Here is an 8,837-nt window from a genome sequence, read left to right on the forward strand (position 1 = left end):
CTTGTATGTGCCCTGACCGGGGATCGAACCTGCAACCTTGGCGTACCAGAACGCTTTGACTAACTGAGCTACCTGGCCACAGGGCTCTCTCTAATTTGTCCTGATGTCCATTTCATCCTCTCTCTCCTGAAACTGACTCCCTCAACGTGGTAGAAACAAGACTGCAGAAATTCCTGATGTTTATTGACATCCTACACCTCCCAGCACCCGAGAGTGAATTCGCAGAGATCCAGTGCCTGCTTCAGTATAACTGCGGGAGGGGAGGACGCGGAGCAAGGGAGAGCGGAAATGAGATCGGCCTTGAACTGGTCATTTTTTGAAGCATAGGGGCTCCTTATGCAGTTGTGTCTGCTTTTCTCTGTATCAGAAATTTTCTGTAAACTAAAGAAAAAACTATCCCAGAGCAAGTTACGCCGGCCTGTCATGGGTTTAGGTCTGGGTCACGACACAGTGACGGGGGGGGGGGGGGGGATGTAAGGACCTGGCGAGACCCTCACGACTGGGACAGTGGGGTGCGGAGGGAAAGCTCTGTTTAGGGAAAAAGAGGAGCCCTGGCGAGACTCCACTCCATGCTCCCAGCCGCCTCCTCTCTCCTGGGCTCCAGCCCTGCGTTGGGGGGACCGTCACTCCCTCCCCACGGGATGTCCCACATGCAACTCGAAGCCGGCACGTCCAAAACCCAACTCTTGATTTTCCGCTCTCGAGGGTGTTTCTCCCCCCCTCAGTCACTCCCAACAGAAATTCCCGAGTCGTAGGAACAGACCCTGCTGTAGGGCAGGTCCCACTTCTCCGTCTGAAGTCATTTCCATCTCCCTCCTGTCCTCATCCCTCTTCCCAGCTCATGGCCCGACTCCGCTACTCCAAGCCCACACGGCCTCCCTCCACGAGCTCCTACAACGCCGATGCAGCCCAGTTGCCCGGTGCTGCCTCATCCTGACAGTTCACGGTCCGGTCTCTACGCTGCTCCTAAAGCTTCTGGTTGTTCGCGCGTCTGTTCTGTAGTGCTGCGCACGCGCAGGTTCTGAGTCAACGCTTGGTTCCCGCTCTCCGCCGCGGCGCTTAGACCCCGCCCCCTGGCTTACGACCTCCTCTGACTTCTCCAGCCGCGTGCTCTCCCGTGGGAAGGGCGCTTCTGATGCCACCCCCTGAAACCCGGTTTCGGCCGCGTAGCTCCTGTGCTCACTGTGATGAGTGCATGTCATGCTACGTTTCAGTGCCACAGCACGGACTGGGCTCTCTCTGTTCAGGGGGTTCCCAAATGCCAGTCGAGCCACCGACTGAAGACTAGACTTGGACGTGATCAGCTCCCACGGAAGGGAACCCTCTCAGGACACCACCCGTTTTATTTCTGGAGAGGGTCAGTTCCTCAGTCGGACCCCGGAGTCCTGTTCTCTGTGGCTCCTGCCCGTTCACCCGCATTCCTTCCATTCCTGAGCCTCCTGAAGAGCCTTCAGGCTTGGGAAGCCAGCTCTCCTGTTTGCCCCACTCAACCCCGAACACCGAGGAATGCCTGGGAAGGCGGGGTTGGGCGGCCGAGCCTCTGCGCCTGCCGCGGCCTGTCTCCGACTTGGGATGCGTGCTCCTGACTGCGCAACGCCCAGGTGTGGTCGGGTCGGGGCCGGGCCAGGCGGGGCATGAGTAAGAAGAATCCGGAGTGGGTTGAGGACACACTCCACATTGTGTGACATGGCCTAGTTTTCCCTGCTAATACTTAGCACCTGCGACGGAGAACAAACTGGACAGGTGCTTGTGTTTGTCCCAGGCTGGGGACTGGCAGGGCAGGAGCCCTGACGGGTTGCAGAGTGGACGCCTGCTCAATGTCCTTCCCGTCCAGCTGTATCGTCTCAGCACCATCATCTTGGGCCTCTTGTTCCTTGAACACTTTGGCATCAAAGGTGAATTTGTTCCGACTTCCCTCTCTACATTCTCCAAATTTGTGGATTTATTTTGTTTTATTGTATTTTATTACTTTATTTTATTTAGAAAGAGAAAGGAGAGAAACATTGATTTGTTGCTCCACTTATTGATGCATTACTAATTGACTCTTATATGTGCCCTGACCAGGGGTTGAACACGTAGCCTTGGTTGTATCAGGTCAACGCTGTGGATACACACACACACACACACACACTTTTTATTTTTTTAAAGATACTATTTTCAGAGGGGAAGGGAAGAAGAGAGGGAGGGAAACATCGGTGTGCAAGATACATCAGTTGGTTGCCTCTTGCACTCCCCCTACTGGGGACCTGGCCTGCAACCCAGACATGTGCCCTGACTGGGAACTGAACCCGCAAGCTTTTTGGTTCGCAAGCTGGCACTCAATCCACTGAGCCACACCAGCCAGGGCAGATATGTAGATATATATACACACACATGTATTTTTGAAAATCTCTCTTCCTCATTTGACATGGCAAAGGGCAAGATATTTAACACATTATTTTCCAGGTCCTATTGGCTTAACATTTGATAGGTTACTGATTCCTTTAGCAGAGATTACATAAGAGAAGGAAATAAGCTCTATGTCATTAGACTGAAAAAAAAAAAACACTTTAGGTGCGATGTCCCAAATACAGGGGAGTTTCTAAGTCACCCACGATCGGGATTCTTCTGTAAGCATGAGGCACTCAGCATCCAAGGCCAAGTGCCACAAGGGCAGAGGGAAGGGGGCCCGGTCTGCCCAGCCGCCTCTCAGATGGTACATTATCCATATTTATAGCACTTGGCACGCTCACAGCGCTCTTTAATCATACTGTACGTGGGCTGCCTCACTTTGCATCTTTCAACATACATGGGAAACCGGATCTCGCAGATGGAGCAGCAAGGCCCAGACCAGGGGCCCGTGACCGCGCCGGGGCACTGAAGTCCAAGGTCACTCGGCCGGATGGCGGTGGTGAAGCGTTCACACCAAAGCGAAGGCCCGCAGGATGAGCTTGTGCAGGTCGATGGGACGCTGAGACACTGGACTACAGGCAAAAGGACGCTGTCTTTGGTTCCCAGCCTGCGGACTGGACTTGCCCAGTCAAACCAATGCCAGCAACCGCCCTTCCATCAACCCAGAGTGTCGGCCGCTTGGAGCCAAGCTGGCGTGGGCTTTCTTCCTCTTTCCTCCCTGTTTCTCCCCTGGCTGCCCAGTGGGGTTGGGGCAGGGAGGGGAGAAGGGCTCTCTGGATCCAAGGTGCTGAGTATGGAACCCCAGCACCCCTCCCTTTCCCCTACTGCTGGAGCCCCAACCTGGGCTGCAGAGGTTCTGACATGGAGCGTATCTGTGTAGGAATGGGTCGTGTCTCGATTCCGATTCGCGGTCCCATCAAAACGTCAGTCCACCCACAGCAGACAGCTCGTTCAGTGACAGGCGGTTTGGTTGGAATGTAGTTATGCACCTAGACACATACTCTGTGCCCCCCCCCTGCAACCCACCCTCCCCCCCCCCCCGCTGCCTCACCCTGAGTCTGTGGCAGCCTCCCTGTGGAAATGGGATCCCCATGCCGTGCCACATCTGACTCACAGCAAACACGGCGGCCCTGCCCAACTCACCAGGATTGCTCTCTTTCGTTGTAACTCCTCAGTCTCATCCCCGAGTTGGCATCTGGAAGTTATCAGAAGACAGAGCTGGGTTTCTTAGAAACGATTTTTTTTAGCTGCCCATGGAACTGATGAGTGTTTTTTTTTTTTCTCCCTTCTGATTTTGGGCTGAACATGAGGCTTAGGTTTCTCTTTCTTTACTTGGGTGAGTAATCTTAAAGAAGAAGAACTTGTTCTGAGATTCCCTGTGCCGCTGACTTGCAGGCTGGTTTTGTCCGTGTTGCCACCACTCAGCCCAAGTTCTTCTTCGGGGAATGGCCTGGCAGAACCCGGGCGGGGTCCGCACGCCCCCTGGCGCTGACCCAGACCTCGGCGTCCCGGGCTCACCTGCCCATCCACTCACCAGCGGGCCACCTGCAACGTCCCCTGCCTGGGCCCCCCCCACTCTCCGTGGCCTCGCCTCTCCTCTGTCACTTACAGCTGACTTTGCAGGCGAAATTCAGTGCTTTTAATTCTTTACTGCCCTTTTCCTATCCCCTCCCAGATCTCTAGTTCCTTCTCACTGTGTCCTTCCCCTGCCGGCGAAACACGACATCACCTCTATCTTACAAAGCAACGGCGTTCCCCGAAAACAAAATATAGTTGCGTTTCTCTGTTATTCATCGAATTTCTCAAAACTGTGTTCTGCACCCAGGTAGGGAGTTGAATAGTGTCCCTACTGACTGGAGGTCTCAACTCTGTCATCTGAGAAATACTTACACACAGCGAGAGGGGGCTGGTCTTAGTGGTTTTTGGAGTATGTGTTTTGTATTTGTGACTGGAAATGCCTGGGAACAACCCTATGGACGAGTCATTCATATACATTCTTTCAATGTGCAACTATCCCAAATTCTGAAAACAAAAACAAAAACCAAAAAAGCCAACCCTGGCCAGGGAGCTTAGCTGGTCAGAGTGTTGTCCTGATGCACCAAAGTTGCAGGTTCGATTCCCGGTCAGGGCACGTGCAAGAATCCACCAATGAACGCGTCAATAAGTGGAAGAACAAACCACTGCTTCTCTTCCCTCCTCAGTCTCTCTAAAATCAGTAAACTAAAAAAATTCTGAAAAACACCCCTTAGAATTGATGCCATGGGGTGGGGCTGTTTATTACCCCCTTAAAATGAGCTTTGTGAGCTCAGCATGTGAGGGGCTATTTCCTCCCACTTTCTACTTCAAAACGTCTATGTAACCTTGTCTAACTGTTACATCCTTGCTCATTTTTTAAACAAAGCAATTAGAAGTGATCGAAAACTGGCTTTCAATCCCCTGGCAAATGCGTTTTGAGCTCCTGTCACCATGGGTTGGGGCACAGCGTGACCCAGTGGGGTTGGGGCAGGGGTTGGGTGCTGGCGGTGTGGGGAAAACAGGGTGGACACCGGCCCTGTTTGCACGCAGCTGACCAGACCCGGGTCCCTTGGTCAGTTTCGGGGACGCCAGGCCTCAGGTTCTGAATCCATGGCTAGGGGACGTGAGGAGACCAGCGAGAACTGCAGGGTTGTGGATATAATCGTCCGAGGGCAGGTGGGCCTGTGAAAACATACCGGTGGGCGGCCAGTGTTGTGTCCCCCGGCTCCTTATCTCTGCACTGCCCTCTGAGCATTTTGTGGCTCCCCGAGTGCTCCCCAGCTGGGCTTCAACACTTTTGATAAGAGCCCTCAGGCTGACAAAGGTTCTGGGAAAAGTCACCAATAAAAGCTCCTGGTTGAATGGCAGGCCCTCGCCCTCAGTGACGCTGGCACGGGCCCCCTGGAGTAGCCGGCAAGTGCCATTGACACTCCTTTCCAAGAAAGCTTCTCTTTTCCCTACATTGCAGAGGTTAGTGGAACAGAGGTCTCCTCCAAAATCTGTCCCGCCTTCAGTCATAACTTACTGTCTTTCTCTGGGGGAGGAAGCAGAACGGAGGCGTATTTGTTTCACAGCTGGTCAACAAAACATTCTTTGTGCTTGTTGAGAAACGGTTGGGAAACGACGTAAGATCTCTTGCTTTTGAGTGCCGAGTCAGATTCGTAATCACTGCACTAGAGGCTGCAGGTAACAAAACCCCCAACTTCAGTGACAGAAAGGGACTTCTTTTTCTTGCATAACAAGAAACCTGGACACGGAAGGAGTGGGGCAGCTCTTGGGCAACACCAGGAAGGGTCTAGACGCCTCCTCCTCCATCGTCTTCAGCTACGAAATTCACCCTCGTGATTGCAAGGTGGCTGCTGTGGCACTAGGAGCAAAGCCTGCCTCCCAACTAGGAACAAAGGGAAACATTACAGATGAGTCTGGCCCTGTTCATCTTTCCAGAAGCTCCCCAAAGTTCTCTACTTAGGGGCCATTGGCCAGAACCATGGCACGAGGCCGTCCTCACAGTGGGCACTGTGACCGGGAGCTTTGACGCCCGGAACAAAGCTGCGTCAGCGTGTCAGCAAGAAGGATGGGAGAGCGCCGCTCCTTAGCCAGAGGACACGGAGGGACAGCTCACGCAGGGTTCTGCTGGCACTTGTGTGGCACTGCCCTGCCTCTTCCTCAAGGCCCAAACCGGCAGGAACAGGTGTGGTCACCTGTTGCAGGCACCAAATCACTCCTTAGTCATTCATTAATTTATCCACTTAATTTACGTAGACGGAGCCACTTCTCTCTGCCAGGCACAGGTGGGGTGGGGGGCGGACAAGGGGGACAAAAAACAGACTTGATCCTTGTCTTCCTCACAGAGCAGCTGGTCCTGTGTTAAAAAACAAAACCAAACAAACAGAAAGAAATGGACGTTGAAACAGGGCAGTGCATCTTAGGTTTGTTCTACTTTCCGTCTGAACAACCAGGTTCAGTTTCCAAGCCTGGACGTCCACCTCTGATGGTCAGTGCAATACGGAGCCTTGTCCTCTAGGGCTGACTCAGTGCAACCTTTGTAAAGGTGGGTGGTCGTGAGCAGCGCAGCATCAGGCCGACCAGCACGGAAGACGAAGTTCAAGGGGTGAGGGGCCAGCGTTAAATAGTGGAGACCGATGCATGTGGCTACATGGAGTGGGTTTAGTCACCAGCCCCGGCTGCCTTCAAGGGACAGAGTTCTTCTGAGGTGCAGACCACCCAGTGAGCTTGTGGAGGGGGGTGGGGGACGGGGTGCTGTGTCTTGGCCTCCTTTGCACCCCCCACCCCTGCTCAGTGACAGATGCATGTGAGAACCTAGTAAATACATTTGCTGATCCCCAAGTCCAAGTTCCACCTTTCTCTCCTAGAATGTGAGGTGGAGCAGGCAGGATTCCTAAAGGTCCAAGCGAACAGCCTATTGTAACCCTTGACCTCCCCGTATTTTACAGGGCAGATTTATTCTTTCTGTGCGGTGTGGTCGAGCTTTCCCACCAACACGCCAAGGCCCGTTGGTGCGTAACTTGTGGACATGTTAGAGGTGAGCGGAGACCTGGAGGCCTGGTGAGGCTGAGCCCCAGGGCAGCGCGTCACCAGAGTTGCTGTGACTTACCTGCGGCTGGAGCAGAGAAATGGGCGCCCAAGTGCTAGGGTCTCGATCTCCGTGCCAACCCGAACCAACACTTTTTCCTGGGAATAACTGCCCTTTCCACCCATGTCCACGTGGCCTTCTCAGAGGACAGAAATGAATCATTTACATATTTATTTATCGGTCTTAAACTGTGATACCCCACAAACCCTTTGTGGCATGGGGCAGGGTATAAATAAACGCATACCTGGCTTTTAAAAATTTCTCATGGCGTTCACACTGCCGTCGGCCATCCGGAATATCACACCTGCGTTCTCCGCCAGCGGCTCAGAGGACGCCTATGTGAGACTCTCCCCACGAACTGCACGCGATTTGAGTCCGGTCAGGACAGGTGAGAGGAGTGATGTTTGGGGGAGAGGCTCAGGGGCCTGTCACACACTCTTCCATCTCAGTTCCCGAAATCCTGTTCTTCTGGATTAGATCAGGATGGAACATGCTTGGCTACCACCGTAGCTCCCACACATAGTGCCCCAGACCGGGGTTCTTTATGGGGATCCGACCTTTTCTTCCGTGAAGGCCCGGGAAGAAGTGTCCTGACTCTCCACCTGGGGAGATTGGAAGGCGGTGGAGGGTAGGGAACATTTCACGCATCACCTTCCTGGCTTTTGCTACAGCCGTGGGTGTGAAACACACTATGTGAACCTGTGCAGACTGCAGGAAGTGAGCTGTGGGCAGACAGACCTGCAGCAAGTTTTAGCCCTTTAAAAAAAAAAAAAGAAACCCAACCTTGAGAGGCAAAAAATTTGCGTTTATGGGAAACGTCATCAAGTAGGAATAATCTTAAAAGAAACTTGAGAACTATTTAGTCGAAACAGGGCTTGCTCACCAGGTTTTTTTCTCTACATGTTTCTGGGGTCGTTCCAAAATCAATCTAAAGGTTACGAGAGTGAAGACATGGTCTTTGAAAACCAGGTCCTCAAGGTTGTTGAGATCGGGGTGGACAGATTCACAGAGATGATCGGTGCTCAGAAACACACCTGCAGAAGCTGCAGCAAAAGCCCGTGCTGTTCAGCACGTCTGTGGGGGACAGGACACACTAGGCCCAGAGAGGCGGTTCTGCCCACTGCCTTGCCTCCCGCTGGCTCTGCTGGCAGTCGGGGCAGGGCACCTCCTGTCCATTCCTGAAAGGGAATTAGGCTGCCAAACCCGGAGGGACAAGGAAGTCCAGAAGGATCCGAGAAGTTGGCACCAGCGCGCACTGAGGTTAAGGTTGCTGAGTTAGATTGGGGGGAAGGGGGGCGGGGCGGAGAAGACTAAGTGAAAGAGAGTGCCAAAATTGCAGTGAATTTAATCATTTTAAGGATGTCTCTCATGATGAAGGCCACTTCAGAATCCGGGACCAGGAGCAGGTTGGGGAGAAGCTGGCCCGGCAAAAGACCCATAGTTACTCTGGTAGAGGCGCCGTCCAGCGCACGTGGGTCTGGGAACGGCCTCAGCGAGGCTGGGCCGCGAGGGGCGCCCGGGCCCTGGCGGACTCCCTCCGACTCGGGGGCGGGCGAGGGCGGTGGTGCTGTCGCCGCGTCTGCAGAAACAGCCCCCTGGGCCGGACGGTACGGCCGCGGCCGTCCTGCCCCCCAACCCTGCCCCTCCTGGGGCAGAAACTCCAGGAAGAGGCGGTTGGGAAAGCAGCAGCGCCACCCCAGAGTTGGCGGGCCTTGCCACTCTCTTCCTCCCCCCACCGCCGATTCGCAAGACCCTCGCTGCAGCCCAGGACGCGGCTTTGGGGAAGGGGACCTCGGCGAGGGGGGCGCTCTCCGGCCGCGGGGACACCCCTTNGGCG

General features: G+C 54.2%; 1 long non-coding RNA gene across 1 annotated transcript; it reads right to left on the reverse strand.

Annotated features, from left to right (window-relative positions):
* Positions 1 to 7,676: 7,676 nt before the first annotated feature.
* Positions 7,677 to 8,832, reverse strand: LOC118991893 (uncharacterized). The gene is made up of 2 exons (XR_005067496.1): positions 7,884 to 8,832; positions 7,677 to 7,756 (listed from the first exon to the last, which is right to left on the reverse strand). It is a non-coding gene; the product is annotated as an uncharacterized LOC118991893 (long non-coding RNA).
* Between the last annotated feature and the right edge of the window lie 5 nt (positions 8,833 to 8,837).

This window comes from Sturnira hondurensis, unplaced genomic scaffold, assembly GCF_014824575.4.
Source record: "Sturnira hondurensis isolate 20B ecotype Veracruz unplaced genomic scaffold, ASM1482457v3 Scaffold0007865, whole genome shotgun sequence".
NCBI lineage: Eukaryota > Metazoa > Chordata > Mammalia > Chiroptera > Phyllostomidae > Sturnira > Sturnira hondurensis.